Source organism: Schistocerca nitens, chromosome 6, assembly GCF_023898315.1.
Source record: "Schistocerca nitens isolate TAMUIC-IGC-003100 chromosome 6, iqSchNite1.1, whole genome shotgun sequence".
Taxonomy (NCBI): Eukaryota; Metazoa; Arthropoda; class Insecta; order Orthoptera; family Acrididae; genus Schistocerca; species Schistocerca nitens.
Window position 1 is genome coordinate 377,535,976 of NC_064619.1, and position 26,521 is coordinate 377,562,496.

Consider the following 26,521-nt stretch of genomic DNA (forward strand, 5'->3'; position numbering starts at 1 on the left):
ATGGTGTCCCTCAAGGGAGTGTTTTAAGTGTCACGAATTTTGCCATCGCAATCAATAGTATTACAACCACAGTGCGACGTCCAATACTATGTTCCTTATTTGTGGACGACTTCTGCATCTTCTGTGCATCCTCCAGCCTCGCCACGGCTACTCGGCAATTGCAACTGACGATCAGACTGTTGGTGGAATGGTCTCGCACCACAGGTTTTAAATTCTCATTAGAGAAAACAGTTTTTGTTGCTTTTAATCGTTCCCGCTCTCTGTTTAAATTGCCCATTTCAGAACTGGGGGACACCGATCTCACTTTTAAAGAAAATGTGAATTATCTGGGTCTTATCTTTGATGAGAAGTTAACATGGTTGCCACACCTTAAAGAACTGAAACCGAGATGTCTCAAGGTCTTAAACATCCTTAAATATGTTAGTCATAGGTCTTGGGGAGCCGACAGACCACGTCTTCTCCAACTTTACAAGACCTTCGTGCCATCCCGGTTTGAATACGGATGCCAGATTTACGGGTCAGCAAGGCCTTCATACCTTAAAATGCAGTTAACCACGACGGTATCAGGCTGTCAACAGGGGCCTATCGCTCGAGCCCTCTTATTAGTTTATGTGCAGAGGCTTGTGAGCCTCTGCTGTCTATTCGACGTCTTCTTCTCGTGGTACACCAAGCATATCGGGCTTTGTCCGTTCCCACATCGCCAGCATCCAGTTACGTAGTTCAGCCGCCACCGGAACGGCTGTTCGATCATCGACCACAAGCAACACTGCCATTTGGGATCCGTGCAAGGGAGAGCCTTGAATTATTGCAGGTGGGGGGCATTAAGGTCCAAAGCCAGGGGTGGAGTAGGGCATCCCCCTGGCTACTACCAAGGCCTAGATTGCTTTTAGAACTGACTGCTTACAAGAAGCATTGTACCACAGACCATGTTTAAAAATTAAATTTATAAAATTTGACGTAGCCACCCAGATTTTATTACCGTCTACACGGATGGTTCTCAGCAGGGAGATGTTTTTGGTTGTTCTGTCGTGTTCCCCGACACTGTCCTCAGGATATGGCTCCCAGAGCAGTTTTCAGTTTATTACACGGAATTGTTTGCTATCCTGAGGGCAATGGAACAGATGCGACGGCACCGTGACAAAAAATTATCATCTGCTCCGATTCTCAAAGTGCCCTTCTCGCTGTTGGACAGATGTACCCAGCAAATCGGATGGTGAAACAAGTGCAGGACGCTCTCCTTCTCTTGCACAGGCAAAACAAGTAAATCAGGGAACATAGGCATCCAGGGAAACGAACTCGCTGCTGCTGCTGCTAAGGAGGCTTGCTCCCTTCCTCCTCCTGCCAGCTGTTAGATCCCTCTGTGGGCTGTCACTTCATTTGTGACGAGGAAGGCCATATGTTGGTGGGAGTCCCAGTGGCTGGAAGCGAGGAACAATAAACTACGTTCCTTCAAAACTTCAGTGCGACCATGGGTCACCTCCATCCGCCCGCGACGGTGTGAAGAAGTAGCCCTTTCTCGGCTTAGAGTGGGACATTGCCCACTGACACGTGGCTTCCTCTTACGTCGGTAGGAGCCTGCAGTATGTCAGAGGTGCGGGACACAGCTGTCAGTTCGACGTCTTTTAAACGAGTGTGTTCTATTTGACGACCTGAGGGTTGAACTGGGTCTCCCACAGGATCTTCCCTCTATTTTAACTGATAACGAGGCGAGTGTTGTTCGTGTCCGGAATTCTTCCCAAAATACTTGGTGTGCAATCTTAATGTGTCACATAGTGGCTGGGTGAGTATTATTTCTAAGTTGTCATCCTGCCACGCTTATTTGTCCCCTTCTTAACAGCATTTTTACAGGTATTTTCTCCCTGATTTCGTTTAGTTATCCCGCTGTGTCTCGCTGGGGTTTTATCACGGGCTTTTCTGAACCTTACCTTCCTGGTGTTGCTTTACGTTTCCTGTGGTGGGAACAAACGTATTTTTCCAGTTTATTGATCTCCTTCCATAGATTATGAAAATCTTCTTCGGTATAACATTAATGCAAGGGCGCTGAGGACTTAGCTGTTTAGCGCCCTCCACCGTGAATCATCATCATCAGAGAGCAGTGTGTGTGTGTGTGTGTGTGTGTGTGTGTGTGTGTGTGTGTGCGAGTTCCTAAGGGACCAAACTGCTGAGGTCACCGGTAGTGAGAGAGGAGTAGTAGTAGTAGTAGTAACAGTAGTAGTGGTAGTGTATAATTATAGAGAAGCTCGAAGAGACATTTAATAAAGGTGAGGCATGAAATAAATATTTTCTAAAATTGTGACTCATGTTTTGACCGTGTAAAGCCCGTTTGAACCTCTAGAAAACACGAAAAAACGTTATGTTTAGCCCATTAGGATTGCGGACGATTTGGCTTGGGATATTTTACATCCTGCCCATTCTCGTTAGGACTGGAAAATTAACGCAACTCTTCCATGACGGAACGTTTTCCTCTGGCAGCCAGCGTCTGCTCGCTTTCAGAGCAGAGTTTACGCTGCCTCTGACAAGTGCTCTCGATAACTGCGCGTCGCACCGAGTTCCCTGTCATACATTCTTTTTTCTCATGCTGGGTTGTGCTGCACGTTCACCGCCGACAAACTGTCAGGCTGCCGTCAAGTACACGTCACTGACATCAAAAATGTTTTCGCCTCTGTTATTCGGATATTGGGCGAATATTCTGCGTCTCAAATTCACGGCAAAACTATTACCGTCTGCAGCTCATTTAAATTCAAAGTATTTGCAGTTGAATTATAATATTTCGATAACATAGCAACATATACATCTGTACCTCATAACAAATTTAGCATTCTGAAGACAATGCAAAACGAAGAGCAACGTTATCCAGAAGTTGATGGTATATTACATCTACATCAGCATCTATACTCTGCAAACCACTGTAAAATTCGTGGCTGAGAGTGCGTCAACTGTCAAGTTATTAGGGTTTGTCCCCACGTGTGGAGCACGGAAAGAATGATCGTTTAAATGCCTCCGTTCGTGCTGTAATGTATCTAATCTTCTCCTCAAGATTCCTACGGGAGCGATACGTAGCGGGTTGTAGTATATTTCTAGAGTCTTCATTTAAAGTTAGTTCTTGAAACTTTGTAAGTACGCTTTCTCGGGACAGTTTATGTCCATCTTCAAGAGTCTGCCAGTGCAGTTTCTTCAACATCACTGTGACGCTTTCCCATCGATCAAATAAACCTGTGACCAATCCTACTGCCCTTCTCTGTATACGTTCAGTATCCCCCGTCAGTCTTGTTTGGTACTGTATCCACACACTTGAGCAATATCCTAGAACGGGCCGCACGTGTGATTTGTAAGCGATCGCCTTTGTTGACTGACTGAATTTCCTCAGCATTCTACCAATAAACCACATTCTACCTTCTACTTTACCCACGACTGAACCTATGTGCTCATTCCATTTCATTTTCCCACAGAAGTTTCACCAAGGTATTTTTATGAGTTGACCGATTCCAATTCACTCACTGATATTACACTACGTAACAAATTTTAATTTTTTGTTTATCCTTGCGTTGAAGGTGCCATTTCCTGATACTGTCAGCGCCGAAAGTATTACAAATGCCTGTTATGTTCCATAAACTTTGATTATATGATGTTGATTTTTCTTTTCAAGTTTAAATAGACGACTGCTTCTTGTGGCTAAAGCATTACTTCAGTCTGCTTTAGTGTATTATATATTGAGTTTAAAACTCTGTAAATAATAATAGACGTTGAAAATATGGTATCAAGATCTTGCAGACATCTGGCAGATGCCTTTCCTTATATCTGCTGCCTGGGAAACAAGAATGATTTTTGTTTGTTGCAAAAAATCATTACAAAACAAAGCAGGCTCTATACTCAGTGTTAATCATGAAAAACAAACAGTGAAGATCTTTACCTCTTGATGATCATTATTAATATTTAGTAGTCAGTACGTCCCCCTGCACACGAATGAGTTCTTCCACTCTGTGAGGCATGCTGTGGATGATGATATCAAGTTTATCTTGGAGTATGAGCTCTCACTCCTCAAGGGCAGCTTCAGTGAGATCCTAAAGATTGTCAGGTGGAATTGGCCACTGTGCAATGGCCACCTTCAACAGGTCCCATGCAAGCTCAATCGCATTCATGTCTGGGTACTGTGTTGGCCACTGCATTCGGTTGATGTTGCACCTTTGAAGACACCCAGACACTTCTAGAGTACGGTGCAGTCTTGCATTGTCATCGACTAGGATGCAGTTGTCATCGACTTCACGTCTGTAGGTTCTTACAATCGTTTGTAGGACCTCTTGGAGGTATTGGGGACCAGTCACAGATGAAAATTAGAGGGGTCCACTGTCATTATTGCCGTCCAAAACATTACAATTCTACCAGCAAACGGATTGACTTACTGAACGTATCGGCGTTCCTGGTGTCGTCTATCACTTCTCCAAGCCTTAAATCGTCTAGTGTCCGGTCGCAAACCAATCCTGGTCTAATCAGCAAACATGACATTTCTCCCTTCTGCAATGGTCCAATGTTGATGCGCAAGAGCCCAGGTCCTTCGATTGCGTCGGTTCCATTGGCTCGGTGCAAGACTCCTCATTGGTATTCTGGAAAGAAGACCATTCTGATGCAGTGTTTGGTCTGAGATACGAACCCCTGTTGCCCGAAAGAAGTCATTTCCAATATTTCTGGAAGTTGATGCTGGGCTCCTGCGAGGCAACAGTTGGAGGAAACGATCCTGCGTTGGTGTTGTCATACAAGGACGACCGTCTCTCTGTACTTCGTCCACACCTTAGACACACCACTCTGAGTGAGATGTAGCCTTTTACAAAAACCAAGGGTATAAATGCAAAACTGTAAAAGTAAGCAAATTTTGTGTCAATCAGCACTATGAAGTTTGTGCATGTGAAATACAGCTAGATAATGTAGTGTTGATATTAGCAACAGTGTACAGCTTCCCATTAGGAGATTGGGAGCTATTCATCATAAACTTTGACTCCCTATTATACTGTCAGTCAGACGAAAAGAAGAAGTTATTAGTCTGTAGTGATTTCAATATAAACTTTCTAAGCAATTCTGACAGGAAAAACGAACTAGAAGTGTTATTAATGACATATAAAACAGAATCAGTGATCATCTTCCCTACACATATAGCTCAAGACAGTAGCATTCTAATAGATAATGTATTTGTACAGCAGGGGAATATGACACCAACACATGCTTTCTGTGTGATAAATGGATTATCAGACCAAGATGCACAATTGATTAACCTATAAAACCTATCAGGGTGTACAGTTCAGAAATCATTAGGTAAAAATGTAAGGTTGCTGAACCTGGTATCTATGGAGCACTTCAGAGAAAGTTTAACAAATATTAATTGGAGACATGTATGTAATGACCCAGATGCTAATGACAAATGTAACATATTTCTTGATAAATTTATATCCCTTTTTGAACATTGTTGCCCAAAACAATTTCCAAATGTAGCACCAAACAGTTTTCAAAGAAATCTTGGATTACTACAGGTATTAAATGTCTTCAGAAAGAAAAAGAAAATTGTATGAGACAGCAAGAATTAGTAAAGACATAGAAGGAATTTTACGCAATAAAAATTTTTGAAACATACAGAGAAAATTTGTGAGAAAATCAAGAAGTATGTATGTTAGAGTTGAAATTAACAACTCGGGCAGTAAAATCAAATCAACATCTAATGTTGTTAGAAGGGAGTCAGGAAAAGTAGCCACTGGGGTAGGTAGCATAACTATTAAAGAGAATGAGACCAGCCTAACCAACAGTACACAAGTAGATAATGCTTTTAACAACCATTTGTTAAGTTTAGGTGGAAAAATTGGCGACAATAGTTCAAAAGAAAAAGCCAAGCACTACATGAAAGAGTCAGTTTTGAGAAATCTTAGATTAATTTTCACCTAACGACCTCTTTTGAAATAAGGAAAATCATTAAATCTTTGAAAAATAAATGTTCTGTTGGAGTAGATGACATCTCCAACAAGATGTTAAAACAATGTGGAGCAGTTAAAGCTGATGTTCTGAGTCACATATGTAATGCATCACTAACTCAAGATATTTGCCCAGACAGGTTAAAATATGTCATTGTCAAGCCTCTCTACAGAAAAGGGGACATACAGATACCAGTAATTACCAGTCAGTGTCTTGCTTACAGCCTTTTCAAAAATCGTCTAGAAGGTAATGTACTCAAGAGTGGTTAGCCATCTCAACACTAGTGGGATGCTTAGTGAATCACAGTTCAGATTTCAAAAATGCTGTTCCACTCAGATAACAATATCACTGCCCACATAATGGAGTCTTTAAATAGTAAAATGCCACGAATAGGCATTTTCTGTGACTTATCCAAAGCATTTGATTGTGTGAACCACGACATTATGTTACAGAAATTACAATTCTATGGTATAAATGGAACAGCATATGTGTGGTTTAAGTCCTATCTGCAGAACAGGAAGCAAAAGCTTTCTTTATTTGGTTCAAGTAATTTAAGACAGTTTGCCACTTCATCTAATTTAGATGAAATTACATTAGGTGTACCACAGGTTTCGATCATATGTTCCTTTCTGTTCTTGATATATGCGAATAGCCTCCATTCTTATCTGAAACAAGAACCTAAACTGACATTGTTTGCTGATAATACAAGCATCATTATTAATCCAGTAATAGAAACTACGATAGAAAATAATACAAATAATGCTTTCGGGAAAGTTATTTATTGGTTTTCTGCGAGTGGGCTTGCTCTGAACTTTGAAAAAACACAGTACATCCAATTTTCTGCTGTAGGAAGTACAGTTTCTTCAAGAACTATAACACATCAAGAGAAATCAGTAGCCAGGATAGAGCATACTAAGTTTTTGGGTTTACACATAAATGAGAATCTTAATTGGAAAATTTATATTTTGGATCTCCTAAGGCGACTAGGTTCACCAACTTTTGCAATCAGAATAACTGCCAATTTTGAGTATACATAAACTAGTAAGCTAACATACTTTGAAATCTTTCACTCTTTGATGTCATATGGAATAATATTTTGGGGTAAATCAACACTTAGGCAAAAAGTATTCACTGCTCAGAAGAAAGTGGTTAGAATATTGTGTGTGGTTCATAGTCGCACATGTTGTAGGCATGTGTTTAAAAGTTTAGGAGTTCTTACAACAGCCTCACAGAAAATTTATTCAGTCATGGAATTTGTTCTCAGCAACATTGACCAGTTTAGAAACAACAGTGACATTCATAATTATAATACCAAAAGGAAAAAAGACTTACACTATCTTCTACTTAACCTATCTGTGGCATATAAAGGGGTAAAATACGCTACTGTAAAACTTTTCGATAAATTTCCAGATGAAATAAAATGTCTGACAGGTAGCAGTAATATTTCAAAAATAAACTGAAATCATATCTCGTTGACAACTCCTTCTAAACCACAAATGAATTCTTAAATACACTCCTGGAAATAGAAATAAGAACACCGTGAATTCATTGTCCCAGGAAGGGGAAACTTTATTGACACATTCCTGGGGTCAGATACATCACATCATCACACTGACAGAACCACAGGCACATAGACACAGGCAGCAGAGCATGCACAATGTCGGCACTAGTACAGTGTATATCCACCTTTCGCAGCAATGCAGGCTGCTATTCTCCCATGGAGACGATCGTAGAGATGCTGGATGTAGTCCTGTGGAACGGCTTGCCATGCCATTTCCACCTGGCGCCTCAGTTGGACCAGCGTTCGTGCTGGACGTGCAGACCGCGTGAGACGACGCTTCATCCAGTCCCAAACATGCTCAATGGGGGACAGATCCGGAGATCTTGCTGGCCAGGGTAGTTGACTTACACCTTCTAGAGCACGTTGGGTGGCACGGGATACATGCGGACGTGCATTGTCCTGTTGGAACAGCAAGTTCCCTTGCCGGTCTAGGAATGGTAGAACGATGGGTTCGATGACGGTTTGGTTGTACCGTGCACTATTCAGTGTCCCCTCGACGATCACCAGTGGTGTACGGCCAGTGTAGGAGATCGCTCCCCACACCATGATGCCGGGTGTTGGCCCTGTGTGCCTCGGTCGTATGCAGTCCTGATTGTGGCGCTCACCTGCACGGCGCCAAACACGCATACGACCATCATTGGCACCAAGGCAGAAGCGACTCTCATCGCTGAAGACGACACGTCTCCATTCGTCCCTCCATTCACGCCTGTCGCGACACCACTGGAGGCGGGCTGCACGATGTTGGGGCGTGACCGGAAGACGGCCTAACGGTGTGCGGGACCGTAGCCCAGCTTCATGGAGACGGTTGCGAATGGTCCTCGCCGATACCCCAGGAGCAACAGTGTCCCTAATTTGCTGGGAAGTGGCGGTGCGGTCCCCTACGGCACTGCGTAGGATCCTACGGTCTTGACGTGCATCCGTGCGTCGCTGCGGTCCGGTACCAGGTCGACGGGCACGTGCACCTTCCGCCGATCACTGGCGACAACATCGATGTACTGTGGAGACCTCACGCCCCACGTGTTGAGCAATTCGGCGGTACGTCCACCCGGCCTCCCGCATGCCCACTATACACCCACGCTCAAAGTCCGTCAACTGCACATGCGGTTCACGTCCACGCTGTCGCGGCATGCTACCAGTGTTAAAGACTGCGATGGAGCTCCGTATGCCACGGCAAACTGTCTGACACTGACGGCGGCGGTGCACAAATGCTGCGCAGCTAGCGCCATTCGACGGCCAACACCGCGGTTCCTGGTGTGTCCGCTGTGCCGTGCGTGTGATCATTGCTTGTACAGCCCTCTCGCAGTGTCCGGAGCAAGTATGGTGGGTCTGACACACCGGTGTCAATGTGTTCTTTTTTCCATTTCCAGGAGTGTAGGAGTAAATAAATCTATAGGTATAATATCTGCATTCTGTGCCATTTAGGAGAATGGGGTAAGTAATAAAAATTTTAAGCTTAAAAAAAGAAGAACCTTGATTCATGTGTGCATTTCAAATGCACTTGACGCGTTCCACATCATCACGGTTACTGAAGACTGATCGTGGAACACGTAACTGAGTAACAGGTAACCGATCATCAACATCTTGCTGTGTATGACCTCCTGAAAGTAAAGTCACTGTCCAGACTCTATGAGAGTGTTGTATGCCTCTACGTGGCGTATTACTGCAGTGCTGAACACAAAGTGAATGGCGCTGTTGTTGATACTGCGGCAGCGGTATTTCTACACGACTGGGAAACGGCCACAAAGCATGCCAGTAGTAACCACTATCCAGTATACAGGTTCTAATTGGATAATGCATGAAGTGTCTGGATCAATGGGCCTTCCAGTGTCGTCGACTGCATTTTACTATAGTATTAAAAACTTTTGTTGAGCAGTGTACTCCGTACAAGCGTCATATAAAATGTGTGGTGCCTACTAAGCATATTTCGGTATGCCTGTGTGGGATCAAGACATCTCATTTCGCCTGTGAAAACTGTAAATGAATTTTGGAAAATAAGAACACATTATTTTGAAAAATGTGGATTGAAATGAACACAATATATTCCACGTGTAACTCAATATTCTGTTCTATTCTTCAGGACGGTATGGAGGGGAAAAGAGGTGTATGAAGTTTGGTATACTGAGGATTTGGAGGAAGCCTGCTGATCATTAAGCAATTGTTACCTCTTTACAGTGGACTCTTCGAAACGAAGAGCTTCCACGAGTGCTCCTAATACCATTTATTCAGCTCTTCCTTCATCCATCGCACAGTACTGCGTGGTCCAGCCCTCCATGTGCCCATTTGATCCGAGAGGAAGCAACAAAGTTCTGATTGAGGAGATCATGCGAACGTTGCAGATCCCGACTTTGTAGTGGAGAGGAATCCATACTGTCCTAGCCAGAATGACACAAAGGATTCGGTCTCAGGTCTTTGTCTCACCAAGTCAATGCTGAGCTTCTGAAATTAAGATTGAACCAAAGGGACCTGCTGGATGCAAGTGTGAAAATAACAGCTGAGAGGAAATTAGATGAAACTGTCTCAGCTTTTTTTCCTATCAAAACAGTTTCTGTTTTTGCCATGATAATAGCAGTTTTTGATGAAACTGGAATCATCTCGAATCAAACTGAGTGGCAGCTCTCCATGGACAGCTCATCAAACAGCCTCAAACCTGTACTACTTAATGTGAAAAAGTATCCATCTCTTCTCACGGCTCACTCAGTGCATCTCAAAGAGAATTACAGCAGTATCAAGATTTTGCTCCAAGTATTGAAGTATGAAGAGTATGAATTTGAAGTTATCGGAGACCTCAAGACTGTGGAGTTTCAGATGGGTCTCCAGGGTAGTTTTACAAATTTCCCTTGGGGTAGCAGAGACACCAAGGCGCACAACAAGAAGCTACTATGGTCTCAGCGGGCTCATTTTTCTGTGGAGACACATAATGTTATTTGGGAGCTACTGGTAGAAAGCAAGGAGGTTCTTATGTCTCCACTGCACATAAAAGTGGGACTTCGAAGCAATTTGTTGGAACCCTAGATAAAAATTCTGCCGGTTTCAGATACCTTGGAAGCTTCTTCCCTAAGTTGTCCGAGGCAAAGATCGAAGCAGGTGTTTACGTGCGTCTACAAATAATGGAAATCCTTCAATGCAACAAATTGCTACAGTTGCTTGATAAGACGGGGAAAGCTACTTGGACCACATTCATTGCAGCTGTGCAAGACTTTCTGAGCAACTAGTCCGGAACTCAATGAAGAACTACGCTGATATGGGCAGCAGAATGTCACTAAAGGTCCATATCCTTGATACGTATCTTGATACATTCATGGAGCTTACTGGCAGGAATAAGGGGAGCGTTTTCATCTTGATGTGCTTCAATTTGAACGCCGCTATCACGGATAGTATAATGAGAGTATGACGGCACATTATATTCGTGAGCTAATACGTGACAATGATTTCGACGATAAACATAACTCTCGAGAAAAACACTCTTCTAAGTATATGCTGGTATTTATTTCTTCTATGTGGATACTTTGCAAATCACACTTAAGTGCCTGGCAGAGGGTTCATCGAACCACTTTCACAATAATTCTCTATTATTCTAACAGTGCTTGGAAAAAACGAACACCTATACCTTTTCGCGCGAGGTCTGAGTTCCCTTATTTCACTGTGATCATCTTTTCTCCCTACGTAGGTCGAAGTAAACAAAACATTTTCCAATTCGGAGGAGAAAAATTGATGACTGAAATTTCGTGAGAAAGTCCCGCTGCAGCGACAAACTCCTTTGTTTTAATGATTTCCACTCAAATTCTGTACCAAGTCCGTGACATTCTCTCCCCTACTGCTCGATAATATAAAACGTGCTGCTCTTCTTTGAACTTTCTCAATGTACTCCGTTAATCGTGTCTGGTAAGGATCCCACACCGCGCAACAGTAGTCCAAAAGAGGACGGACAAGCGTAGTGTAGGCAGTCTCTCTAGTAGATTTGCAGCATTTTCTAAGTTTCATGTCAGTAAGTCGCAGTCTTTGGTTCGACTTCCGGCAACACATTTTCTGTGTGGTCTTTCCAATTTAAGTTGTGCGTAACTGTAATTCCTAGCCCGCCCGGTGAGCCGCGCGGTCTAACGCACTGTTTTCCGGGCGGGAAGGCGTGCCGGTCCGACAGCCGGTCCCTGGCACGACTCCGCCCGGCGTATTAGTGTCGAGGCCCGATGTGCCGGCCAGTCTGTGGATGGTTTTTAAAGCGGTTTTCCATCTGCCTCGGCGAATGAGGACTGGTTCCCCTTATTCCGCCTCAGTTACACTATGACGGCAATTGCTGCGCAAACACTTTCTCCACGTACACGTACACCATAATTACTACTCTACCACGCAAATTGGGACTACACTCGTCTGGTGTGAACGTTCCCCCCCCCCCTCCCGGGGAGGGGAGGGGGGAGGGGTCGGGGCGCACTGGAGCCCGAACCGCACAATAACCCTGGGTTCAGTGTGGGGCGGCGGTGGGGTGAGTGGACTGCTGTCGCCTGTTGTGGGGTTGTGAAACACTGAGGGCTACGACGGGGACGAGGCCTCTCCGTCGTTTCTACGTCCCCAGTTCCATACAATACAATACAATTGTAATTCCTAGGTATTTAGTAGAATTTACAGCCTCTAGGTGTGATTGATTTATCGTGAAACCGAAGTTTAACGGATTCCCTTTAGCACTCATGTGGACGACCTCAAGCTTTCCCTTATTTAAGGTCAATTGCCAATTTTCGCACCATACAGATATCTTTTCTAAATCGTTTTGCAATTGGTTTTGATTTCTGATGACGTTATTAGACGATAAACGACAGCCTCATCTGCAGACAACCTCAGACGGCTACTCAAATTGTCTCCTAAATCGTTTATATAGATAAGGAACAGCAGACGGCCTTTAACACTACCTTGGGAAACGCCAGAAATCACTTCTGTACTATATGACTTTCGTCAGTTACCACGAACTCTGACCTCTCTGACAGGAAATCACGAATCCAGCCGCGTAACTGATGATATTCCATAAGCACGCAATCCCACTACAACCCGCTTGTGAGGTACACTGTTAAAAGCCTTCTGGAAATCTAGAAATACAAAATCAACTTGAAATTCCTTGTCAATAGAACTCAACACTCCGTGTGAGTAAGGAGCTAGTTGTGTTTCACAACAATGTTTTCTAAAACCGTCTTGACTGTGTATCAATCGACCGTTCTCTTCGAGGTAATTCATTTTGTTCGAACATAATATATGTTCTTAAATCCTGCTGCAAATAGACGTTAATTTAGTAATTTAGTGGATTACTGCTATTGCCATTCCTAAATATTGGTGTGACCTATGCAACTTTTCAGTCTTAGTGGATTACTGCTATTGCCTTTCCTGAATTTTGGTGTGACCTATGCAACTTTTCAGTCTTTGGGTACGGATCTTTCGTAGACAGAGTGGTTGTACAAGATTGTTAAGTATGGAGCTATTGCATCAGCATCCTCTGAAAGAAACCTAATTAGTATACAGGCTGGATCGGAAGACTTTCCTTTATTAAGTGATTTAAGTTGCTGCACTACTCCGAGGATATCTACTTCTAAGTTACTCATGTTGACAGCTGTTGTTGATTCGAATTCTGAAATATTTACTTTGTCCCCTTTGGTGAAGGAATCTCGGAAGGCTGTCTTTAGTAACTCTGCTTTAGCAGCACTCTCATCGATAGTTTTTCCAATGCTATCGCTCAGAGTAGGCAATGATGGTTTCTTGCCGCTAGCGCACATTAGATACGATCAGAATCTCTTTGGATTTTCTGCCAGGTTTCGAGACAAGGTTTCGCTGTGGAAACTATTATAAGCATCTCGCATTGATGTCCGCTCTAAATTTCGAGCTTCTGTAAAAGTTTGTCAATCTTGGAGGGCTTGCTTTCGTTTAAATTTGGCATGCTGTTTTCATTGTTTCTGCAACAGTATTCTGACCCGTTTTGTGTACCAAGGAGGTTCAGCTCCGTCGTTTGATAATTTATTTGGTATAAATGTCTCAACTGCTCCCCATACTATTTCTTTGAATTCAAACCACATCTGGTCCACACTTGCATTTTTAATTTGGAAGGAGTGGAGATTTTCTCTCAGAAAGGTGACAGGCGAATTTTTATCTGCTTTTCTGAATAGGTACATATTTTGTCTATTTTTGGAGGATTTGGGAGTTACGGTATTCATACTCGCTACGGCAACCCTGTGTTCACTAACTCCTGTACCAGTTTTGATGCTCGTCATTAGCTCAGGGTTATTTGTTGCTAAGAGGTGAAGTGTTTTTCACAACCGTTTACTTTTTGAATGGGCTCATGAACTAACTGCTCGAAATAATTTTCAGAGAATGCATTTAGCACAATTTCGGATGATGTTTTATGCGTACTCCCGGATTGAAATATGTATTTTCGCCAAAATGTCGAGGGAAAACTGAGGTCTCCACTAACTGTAATTGTATGAGCTGGGTGTGTGTTGAAATTAGATTGAAGTTTTCTTTGAACCTTTCACCAATTGTATCATTTGAACTGCAAGGTCGGTAAAAGGATCCAGTTATTATTTAATTCCGTTTGCCGAGAATTACCTCTACCCATATTAACACACAGGGACTATCTACTTCAATTCCGCTACAAGATACACTACTTCTAACACCAAGAAACACGTCACCGCCAGCTGAATTTACCCTATCCTTTCAGAACACCGTTAAATCTTTCGCAAAAATTTCAGTTGAACTTATCTCCGGCTTTAGCCAGCTTTCAGTGCCTATAACGATTTGAGTACCAGCGCTTTCCTTTAGTCTTGGAGTTCCAACACAGCTACGACAGGTTACAACTTTTATACCAGTGGTTTGTAGATCTACGTTCTTCCTGTGTTCTATCTGCCCCATTTGAGACTGAAGCCCTTTTTGTGTTTCCCAGAGACCCTCTAACCTAAAAAGCCGCCCAGTCCACGCCACAGAGCCCCTGCTACCCGAGTAGCTACCTCCTGCTTGTAATGGACTCCTGCGTATTTAGCGAAACACGAAATCCCAACACCCTATGGCGCAAGCCGAGGAATCTGCAGCCTACACGGTCGCAGAAACGTCTCAGCCTCTGATTCATACCCTCCACTCGGCTCTGTATCAGAGATCCCAATCTATCCTGTCGACTATGCTGCAAACGATGAGCTCTGCTTTCATCTCGTAAGCAACACTGGCAGCCTTTACCGTTTCTGACAGCCACTTGCAACCAGAGAGAATCTCTTCCAATCCAAAGCAAAACACATCATTGGTACCGACATGAGCCACCATCTGCAGTTGGCTGCACTCTGTGCTCTTCATGGCATCTGGAAGGAGCCGTTCAGCATCTGGAATGGCACCACCCCGTATACATACAGAGTGTTTATCGGCTTTTTTCCCCTTTTTGGCAGCGCTGACCCTAAGGGGTCCTTAACTCACATAACATTGGAGCTCCAACTACCAATAATCTGACCCTCTGTGATTCCGCGGATCTTGCAGGCTAAGAGACTTCGTCTGAGACAGAACAAGTCACCGCATCTGGCTGAGGAACAGTATCAGCCACAGACAGCACCTGGAACCTGTTTGTCAGACTAACCTAGAAGGCCTTACATTCAGTCCTCTTGGAAGTCTTTCGCCACCTGGCACGCCCCAAAGTGACCTCCCACTCGACCATGGATGAGGGGGTAAACCTCAGTGCGAACTGGGCTGGCCACCAGTGCAGACCCAATCGGCGAACTCAAGAGCTGTGCTGAATGTTTGCTGGCTTTCCACGACCAGTCCACAACAGTGATGCCCATCCACTGCCACCTCAAGTTGTGTAACTGAAGCCATCACAGCCTGGAGCTGAGGGCAAAGTGTCACCAACTCGGCTTGCATCTGTACACAGCATCACAGTCCCTATCCATACCAAAGACCGTGGAAAACTACACCACACAGACAAACAAAGGACTATCGACATGTGCTACAGAACTCTACAGTAAAAATTGAACAAAACGCAAGAACTGTGTCTAATAAATTAAATTAACATGCAGAGGTTCAAAAACTAAACTACCAAAGCACTCAGGTGAGACTAAATAATCTGCTCTTCATTAGGAACTTGTAATATGTCACAAAATCGGTTTACTTCCCGACACGTGTCTATTAAACATTAAATTAACACGCAGAAAGTCAAGAAACTAAACTACCAGAGCACACAGATGAAACTATGAAATTCGCTCCTGGTTAGGAACTTGTAAAATGTCACTAAATCGGTTACTTCCTTGTTGCTGTTTGTGTCTCGGCCTGCTGCTGCTGCCTGACTAGCTACTATTTTTTACTATGGTCCATGAATTTCCATCAATTTTAATTGCATTCAATATAATATTTCTTTGTTTGTTAGTTATAAACGAAAAGAATGGCAAATTGAACACTATTCTAAATAAAAAGAAGTTAATTTCACAAATATCAAAATCCAACTCACGAAAACAAAATTTGACATGAATAATTATATTTTTCCCAGTTCTTCTGATGTAATAAACCAGAAAATAGCATTTACTCCCCAAAGACAAAAGTTATGTTACTCCGTGTTATAGTCTGAGGATACTACGTTTTTCGTTCTGTAAAGTGCACAGTTTTATACTGCTAATTATTTATGGAAAGCTGCCAATCTTTTCAGCTCTTTGAAATCTTATGAAGATCTGACTGAATATTCGTCTTTCAGACAGTGCTTCATTACAGATAACTGCACCATCTGCAAAAGGTCTGAGATTACTACTAATATTGTCCGCAGAGTCTTTAATATTCAACATGAACAGCAAGGGTCCCAACACACTTCCCTGGGGCACACTCGAAGTTACTTCTACATCTGGCGATGACTCTCCATCCAAGATAACTTGTTGCGTCTTCCCTGTCAATCGAGTCACGAACTTCGCTTGATATCCTATACCATTGTACTTTTAATAATAAGCGTAGGTGTGGCACTGAATCAAACGCTTTCCGTACATCAAGAAATACTGCGCCTACCTGTCTACCTTGATCCAAAGCTTCCAATATGTAATGTGAGAAAAGTGCTAGTTGGGTTTCACATGATCGATGTTTTTTTCGGGGGATCTACGACAGATTATAGTTAAAATAGGAGCTAACTCAGCTAGAAATTCAGCGTAGAATGTAGTCCTGGACCTTCGTTCATTTTTAATGATTTCAGCTGTTTCTCAGCTACACTGTCACCAGTGCTTATTTCATTCTTCTTTTCATTGGTGTGAAGAGTGAATCTGGGCAGTTCTCCTGGGTTTTTCTTTGTCAACGAACGTTTGAAAACGGAGTTACGCATTTCCGCTGTTGCTTTTCGAACCTCAGTTTCAACTCCTGCTTCAACTTCGATTGATTGAGTACTAACTTTGGTGCTATTAAACAGTTTTTACATATGACCAACATTTCTTTGGGTTTTGTGAAAGAACGTTTGTCAGTATTCTGCTACGGTGGTCGCTGAAGGCTTCACGCATTGCTCTCGTGACAGCCAAACGCGTTTCAATCGGCGTCTATCAATAGCCCAATGCTTTATTTTTCCACCTACCATGCAACAGTCTGTTTCTGTAGAAGTTTCTTTATAGTGACTGTATACCGTGAAGGGTCCCTCTCATTATGAACTATTCTTCTGGGTACGTATCTAGCCAGTGCATAGTCAAACATTCTTGAAGCATATTTCCTCTGTATGCCCCGGTCCTGTGCTAAAGTTTCGAGTTCCTCAGCCTTAAAGAAATGAGGTCTGTCTGTTGCCATTAGATCTAATACATTTCCATCATGAATAGGTTTCCGAACTACCTTCCTTTCTAAATAGTTTCCAGAGAAGCCTTTAGCTATATTTCACAGTATATCTTGTCATGCTCACCACTAACAAAACTGTGATATACCCAATTGATTGTTGGTTGATTTAAGTCTTCACCGATGAATGCAGTATAATTGAGGAACTTACATACAAGTAAAATTGAATTTTTCTCTATAGTTTTCGATTAGATCAGCAGATGAGTCAGGTGATCGATAGAAGGAGCCTATTACAAATTTATGCCCACCCCTTATACTGACTCTTGCCCAAAAAAATCTCGCATGCAGCGTCAATTTCTATCTCTGTGGATTTGAGTTTCTTGTCTATTGCGACAAATATACCACTTCCATTTCCCACTTGCCTGTCCTTTGGAAATTGTTGTTGTTGTTGTGGTCTTCAGTCCTGAGACTGGTTTGATGCAGCTCTCCATGCTACTCTATCCTGTGCAAGCTTCTTCATCTCCCAGTACCTACTGCAACCCACATCCTTCTCAATCTGCTTAGTGTATTGATCTCTTGGTCTCCCTCTACGATTTTTACCCTCCACGCTGCCCTCCAATGCTAAATTTGTGATCCCTTGATGCCTCAAAACATGTCCTACCAACCGATCCCTTCTTCTAGTCAAGTTGTGCCACAAACTTCTCTTCTCTCCAATCCTATTCAATACCTCCTCATTAGTTACGTGATCTACCCACGTTATCTTCAGCATTCTTCTGTAGCACTACATTTCGAAAGCTTCTATTCTCTTCTTGTCCAAACTGGTTATCGTCCATGTTTCACTTCCATACATGGCTACACTCCATACAAATACTTTCAGAAACGACTTCCTGACACTTAAATCTATACTCGATGTTAACAAATTTCTCTTCTTCAGAAACGATTTCCTTGCCATTGCCAGTCTACATTTTATATCCTCTTTACTTCGACCATCATCAGTTATTTTACTCCCTAAATAGCAAAACTCCTTTACTACTTTAAGTGTCTCATTTCCTAATCTAATCCCCTCAGCATCACCCGATTTAATTTGACTACATTCCATTATCCTCGTTTTGCTTTTGTTGATGTTCATCTTATATCCTCCTTTCAAGACACTGTCCATTCCGTTCAACTGCTCTTCCAAGTCCTTTGCTGTCTCTGATAGAATTACAATGTCATCGGCGAACCTCAAAGTTTTTACTTCTTCTCCATGAATTTTAATACCTACTCCGAATTTTTCTTTTGTTTCCTTTACTGCTTGCTCAATATACAGATTGAATAACATCGGGGAGAGGCTACAACCCTGTCTCACTCCTTTCCCAACCACTGCTTCCCTTTCATGCCCCTCGACTCTTATAACTGCCATCTGCTTTCTGTACAAATTGTAAATAGCCGTTCACTCCCTGTATTTTACCCCTGCCACCTTCAGAATTTGAAAGAGAGTATTCCAGTCAACACTGTCGAAAGCTTTCTCTAAGTCTACAAATGCTAGAAACGTAGGTTTGCCTTTTCTTAATCTTTCTTCTAAGATAAGTCGTAAGGTTAGTATTGCCTCACGTGTTCCAACATTTCTACGGAATCCAAACTGATCTTCCCCGAGGTCCGCTTCTACCAGTTTTCCCATTCCTCTGTAAAGAATTCGCGTTAGTATTTTGCAGCTGTGACTTATTAAACTGATAGTTCGGTAATTTTCACATCTGTCAACACCTGCTTTCTTTGGTATTGGAATTATTATATTCTTCTTGAAGTCCGTGGGTATTTCGCCTGTCTCATACATCTTGCTCACCAGATGGTAGAGTTTTGTCATGACTGGCTCTCCCAAGGCCATCAGTAGTTCTAATGGAATGTTGTCTAGTCCCGGGGCCTTGTTTCGACTCAGGTCTTTCAGTGCTCTGTCAAACTCTTCACGCAGTATCCTATCTCCATTTCATCTTCATCTACATCCTCTTCCATTTCCATAATACTGTCCTCAAGTACATCGCCCTTGTATAAACCCTCTATATACTCCTTCCACCTTTCTGCCTTCCCTTCTTTGCTTAGAACTGGGTTGCCATCTGAGCTCTTGATATTCATACAAGTGGTTCTCTTCTCTCTAAAGGTCCCTTTAATTTTCCTGTAGGCAGTATCTATCTTACCCCTAGTGAGACAAGCCTCTGCATCCTTACATTTGTCCTCTAGCCATCCCTGCTTAGCCATTTTGCACTTTCTGTCGATCTCATTTTTGAGACGTTTGTATTCCCTTTTGCCTGCTTCATTTACTGCATTTTTATATTTTCTCCTTTCATCAATTAAATTCAATATTTCTTCTGTTACCCAAGGATTTCTATTAGCCCTCTTCTTTTTACCTACTTTATCCTCTGCTGCCTTCACTACTTCATCCCTCAGAGCTACCTATTGTTCTTCTACTGTATTTCTTTCCCCCATTCCTGTCAATTGTTCCCTTATGCTCTCCCTGAAACTCTCTACTACCTCTTGTTCTTTCAGTTTATCCAGGTCCTATCTCCTTAAATTCCCACCTTTTTGCAGTTTCTTCAGTTTCAATCTGCAGTTCATAACCAATAGATTGTGGTCAGAATCCACATCTGCCCCTGGAAATGTCTTACAATTTAAAACCTGGTTCCTAAATCTCTGCCTTACCATTATATAATCTATCTGATACCTATTAGTATCTCCAGGATTCTTCCAGGTATACAACCTTCTTTTATGATTTTTGAACCAAGTGTTAGCTATGATTAAGTTATGCTCTGTGCAAAATTCTACAAGGCGGCTTCCTCTTTCATTTCTTCACCCCAATCCATATTCACCTACTATGTTTCCTTCTCTCCCTTTTCCTACTGACGAATTCCAGTCACCCATGACTATTAAATTTTCGTCTCCCTTCACTACCTGAATAATTTCTTTTATCTCGTCATACATTTCATCAATTTCTTCATCATCTGCAGAGCTAGTTGGCATATAAACTTGTACTACTGTAGTAGGCATGGGCTTTGTGTCTATCTTGGCCACAATAATGCGTTCACTATGCTGTTTGTAGTAGCTAACCCGCACTCCTATTTTTTTATTCATTATTAAACCTACTCCTGCATTACCCCTATTTGATTTTGTATTTATAAACCTGTAATCACCTGACCAAAAGTCTTGTTCCTCCTGCCACCGAACTTCACTAATTCCCACTATATCTAACTTTAACCTATCCATTTCCCTTTTTAAATTTTCTAACCTACCTGCCCGATTAAGGGATCTGACATTGGAAATACAACTAAGTTTTCCCCAGAAATCTCACTGCCATAAACTTTAGGTGTTAACCAGCCTTCTGCATCGAGTATTATGTGAACCTCGCTGCTTTGCAGGTGCGCTTCAAACTCTAGCACTTTGTTGCGAATGCTTTGACAGTTAACTACTAGGATTTTAACATTCTCGTCTCTGGGGGATGGGCGGGGGAGCATTCCTTCAGATCTTACACTAATACTTCTGCAGCCTCTACAGCTGTCGTCATCTAGACTGGATGGAGAGTCACCAAATAATTAAAAAAAAACTGTGTGCACCCCAGACACAGTCGGCTACTTGGGTAGCGGCCTCTGATGTGTAGTGCACCCTGACCCACTTTCGGGGAACCTATAGTTCTCAACCATATGGCGCAATTCCAGGAAGTCAGAGCCTAGCTTGTCACCGAACCTTCGAAGTCTCTGGTTCAACTCTTCTACTCAACTCAGAACCAAGGGCTATGGTCAGTTCTGGGAACAATACTGTAAATTGTGAGCTTCATTGAAACTCAGTGCGCAAGGCTGGTCCTGTCAACGTTCTCTGCCAGTTGGTGCAATGATCCTAGTATGACCTAGGAGCCCAGGCAACAGCCATTGTTTGTTCTAACGGGCGTAACAATCTGTAGTTGGTTGTATCTTGTCCCTCAATGGCTGCCACAATACCCTTTGCTCAAGGAGGCCCCCAAGCAAACAAACAGAGTGAACCTGGTGTTCCTTCCTGTCCCTTGCTGCCATTTCCCTAAGCGGTACCATAATTCGTCCTATGTCTGAACTGTCGACGATTAATCGATCTATACGCTCACGCGTTTGCCTCCTCTTGACACAGGATAAGGCAGGTTTCCAAACAGGGTAAGCGAGTCCCGATGGCTCAGTTTCGGTTCAGTGGAAATCAGCATCTCGAACCTGTTGCTTAGGTGGACACTTTGAGATCTCCCTGGTCCCTTTCTACCCTGTACAGGACACCTACATCTACCACTGACACGCCACTCACGGTCAAGTGGAAGAGTAATGGCAGATCCCATAATTCCAGCACAAGATACAGGACTGACAAGAGAGGAAAGTACTCGAGATACCGTTACTGACTCTAGTATGTGAATCTCGAGAGCTCTCCCAACACACCATTTCGTAGCAGTTGCCAATTCTTTGACAGTAGTCAGGGCAATTTCCAGCTAATTACGAACATCAACTAACTCATCCTATGTTTGAGAACAGCGTTCACGGTGGGGCTGCATTGTGGCTGGTGCAATATTTTATAGGACAGTAAACAAATAACCTTAACCCAAGCCTGCTGATACACTAGCCAACAGTTTGAATTTATAACTGGGTTGAAACAAATGTTTGTTAACTATATCGAACACGCTGATAACCTAAAGTTAAAGATGGTGCATTTAATTACAATCATATTTTATTAGCATTCACTATCAATCTCTTCCCATATAGGAGGAGGAGGAGATTAATGTTCAACGTCCCATCGACAACGAGGTCATTAGAGACGGAGCACAAGTTCGGATTGTGGAGGGATGGGGAAGGTAAGCGGCGTTCGCTTTGAAAGGAGCCATCCCGGCATTTGCCTGAGGCGATTTAGGGAAATCACGGAGAACCTAAATCAGAATGACCGATCGCGAGTTTGAACTGTCGTCCTCCCGAACGCGAGTCCAGTGTGATAGCCACTGCGCCACCTCTCTCGTTCTTCCCAAGTAGGCTTCGAAGTCCCTTTGATGGTAGACAGAGTGATCAAGTTTCAAGCAACAATGTCTGTGCGCATTTTGTAGCTATTTTTTGCCCGGGCTCGTAGCAACAGGGCGAAGGGAAAGAGGAAGTGAGGAGCGGAGCATGTTTCATTTTAGTGTAGTTACAGTCCGTTTCAAGCTGTGCTCTGTTCGTGTGCTGTAAGAACGTTTTACTGAAGTGTAGTTAGTGCGTGTAGTCAAGTGCAGTTAGTGTGTATAGTCACTGTAATTCCTGTGATTCTATACGTCTCGCGAATGCATAAACAGTGCTAAGAATTTTTGCTACACTTGCAGAAAGGCTACATTGAAATCGCAAAGGAGGCCAATAGCGCCCACAGATTGTACTTTGGCTGTGAAATCGAGGAAAAGGGCAAGCCTCGGGCTCCTCGTGTGTTTTGCTTGCGTATCTTGTGTCTCGAGTCTTCATTCGTGGTTGAATCGTAAAATATCTTCCATGGCCTTTGCAATACCATGGCAACGGCCTTGCCGCAGTGGAGACACCGGTTCCCGTCAGATCACCGAAGTTAAGTGCTGTCGGGTGTGGCCGGCACTTGGATGGGTGACCATCCGGGCCGCCATGCGCTGTTGCCATTTGTCGGGGTGCACTCAGCCTCGTGATGCCAACTGAGGAGCTACTCGACCGAATAGTAGCGGCTCCGGTCAAAGAAAACCATCATAACGACCGGGAGTGCGGTGTGCTGACCACACGCTCCTCCTATCTTCATCCTCATCAGAGGATGACACGGCGGTCGGATGGTCCCGATGGGCCGCTTGTGGCCTGAAGACGGAGTGCTTTGCTGTACCCATGATCTGGCGAGATCTATCAAACCATGTGAGTGATTGTTACTTTTGCATGACAACTCCTTTAATACATTGTAATATCAAGAAGAAAAGGTCTTCCTTCACATATCCTAACATACCGTCGGCCATGCGATCAGTGACTCACGGAGACGGACCGCCTGTCCCTGTCCCACGTGATTGTATTATTGTGATAGTGGAGACGGCAGTAGTGAAACTAGGGTTGCACCATCACCTTCCAAACCCAGTTCTACGAATGTTCCTGATTTTGTGTGTGACAATGAGTGTGTAGAGATTCACAAAAGAGCGCAGTGTGAACTTAACGCCCTAGTGAGAGTCTGCAGTTGCCGAAGGGTAAAGCTGAACTGTCCATAACAATAGAATCGTCTTCATAAGACGGTAAATATGATTGCGTTCCTTAACTGTCATATCCCATTCCTTCCATTTTTCGGAAGTGAAAAGATTGGTATTTTTTGGTGATGCCCAGGGACTAATGGCAGTATGGGCATTGACTATATAAGTGATCAGTGGAGGATGTTCACTGACTCCTCCAAAGTAAGTCTCAAGTGTGTACGACTGCATAATAGCAACGTGTTACCAACCATTCCGACTGGGTATGCACCTTACATGAAAGGAACATATGACAGCGTGAAACAATTCTTATTGCGACTAAATTATGAGAGGTTTAAATGGCAGATTTCCGTGGATCTGAAAGTCAAAAGCGTATTACTTGGGCTACAACACGGCTACACCCGATTCTGTTGCTTACTTTACCTCTGGGACAGTTGCGCCAAAACACTTCATTATAAAAAGAAAGATTGGCCTAAGCGTCAGTCATTTGAACCAGGATCTCACAATGTTATGCACAAAGCATTTCTCGAATCCAAGAACATATTCCCCATGTCTTCATATAAAACTGGGCCTAATGGAAAACCTCGTTGAGGTCGTGGACACAACTTGGGAAGCATTTCTCTATTCCCGCGAAAAATTTTCACGTCTTAGTGAGACAAATATAAAAGAGGGGATTTTCGTGGATCCCCAGCTACACAAACTGTAAAAAAATGAGCATTTCAACAACATCGTGACAGGTGATGTAAAGTTAGCTTGGGATGCCTTTGTTCAAGTGTCAACATATTGTCTAGTAAATAAGAAGGCAGAAATGTATAAGGATATTGTGGCAAATCTCCTGCACTGCTACAGTAGACTGAGATGCAACATATCCTTAAAGCTACATTTCCTAGACCACTTCGACTTCTTTCCTGACAATTGTGGTGCACTGAGAACGCTTCCACCAGCAACAATTCGGGCATGTAAATGACATACCAGGGAAAATGAAGTGCATCAATGTTAGCCGATTACTGCTGGTCACTAATCAGGGAATCACCAGCGGAAAACTACAAAAGCCAGACAAAGCGGTTGCGCCTTCAGGGGTCTTCCTCCGAGGGATAACACCGAAGTAAATACAAGCATAAGCTTATATAGGCAATAACGTAAAGTTACCATAACTTCAAAACGAAAACTAATCCTGCATTTTCATTAATATTTTCGGTATCAGTACACCCGAAAACATAAAGTCTAGATGTTTCATGACAGTTACAGAAAAAGTACAATTTTTTTGGCTTTTAATCTGTTGCGCTAACAGTATTACTAATTCCCTTTAAGAACTGAAGCAATTAGTACATCAAACGAGATTTCTATTCAGACAATGGAAAAACCTGTGCAAGCGTTAATAGTTTCCTAACTTTTTCCTAACAAACTCTAGGACAGTGTTAACTCACAATAAATTTAGATAATATATACTCCTCTTGAAGGGGGAAACTAGATTTAAAAATATACGTTAGTTATAGTGTGTGTTACAGTTACTAAATTACCAACGCCGATTTACTACGAAATACCTTATTCAAAAGACATTGGTAACGTCCGAAATTCAGAAAAAATTTACGTTTATTCACGTTAATATACTCTGAAATTCGTGGTGAATTACTCCTCTGTTACAGTAACTGCAAATAACAAAGTTTCATTTGCTACGAAATAAATTATACACTGCACTCGTACCTTACGAAATTTTTCAAAAATGTGCTTTTGTAAGCGTTCGAAAATTCTTAAAACAAACCTGCTTCCCATGTAATTGTGCAATGAAATTATCGAACGACTATTTTGAACGACGATACGCCAACATTCTTTCAAAAATTGCTGAAAGAGCACATTTTGAGTTAGGTCTTCAATTGACGATAGTAGTATGTGTTTATCGTGGCACTTACAAATGCTCGAAATTTCGCAATATATCAGTGTACGAACGAGTATTGCCGCAGTCAAGAAAGATGATGTCAAAGTGATGCGCAGAATAAAGTATCAGAATCTAGAATTCCGAATCGGCACACGAATATAGCATTCGCAGTCTCACACAAAGTAAAATTCGGTAATCGCCTTTTATACGGAAATAATCGTGTGAGTTTCATGGATTTTTTTTACTGAACTGATTCTGTGACGACTTCTACACTGGCGTGACGGAGATGAAAACTGTAGTGTTAGTTTGTCTCAGTCAAAACTGTGGAAGTTGTTCATCACCAACAAAGCACATTTTCCGCTTGGAGCAGCCAACAATGCACTTTCAGGATTGATACAACTCACTAACATGTGCGGGGGGGGGGGGCATCTTTGTTTTCATATCATGAATTTCTGAAAGATGAATGCTGAGCGGAACCGATATTGCACATTTAGCACAACTATCAAATAACACTCTACGGTGATAAGCCACTACCTTCGCTGGGCGTAGTGGAAACGCTCGCGGGTGTTAGTCCTTCAGCAGAAAAGCGAGAAAGCCACAGTGCAACCATTCACTTTCTAGTGATCTGCTTGCACGGCTCATGAAATGAGAAACACGGCCAATGTTAGCTTCCAAGATGCATATATCATATAAAAACCGTAATTAATAAAATAAATGTACACAGAAATCACATACAATACTCAGATCTCAATTAATTATGCATACCATAACAACCCTGCTTTTATATCTGCATTGTCCTCCAATAGGACGTTCACATTTCTTGCTCAGCACCTTCTAAGAAATCTTAAAAGTATATAGTCCATATATAACGAAATTAAGGTGAAATAAACTAATTATAATTTTATCTCTCATTTTGTCAACGAAAAAGTGGATCTGTATGGCACTGCCACTTAACAGCGAATAATAAAAGTAATTCATAACTGATAGAACTGCATGATCATTTTTAAATAAGGATTGCCATTCCCATTGATACAAATAAGGATCTTCCACTTCGTTATGTAATTACTATCATTCCGAAACTTTCTCTGTTGTGTTAATGTACACTCCTGGAAATGGAAAAAAGAACACATTGAGACCGGTGTGTCAGACCCACCATACTTGCTCCGGACACTGCGAGAGGGCTGTACAAGCAATGATCACACGCACGGCACAGCGGACGCACCAG

At 42.6% G+C, this 26,521-nt stretch overlaps 1 pseudogene; it reads left to right on the forward strand.

Annotated features, from left to right (window-relative positions):
- Positions 1 to 22,744: 22,744 nt before the first annotated feature.
- Positions 22,745 to 22,862, forward strand: LOC126263962 (5S ribosomal RNA; annotated as a pseudogene).
- The last annotated feature ends 3,659 nt before the right edge of the window (positions 22,863 to 26,521 follow it).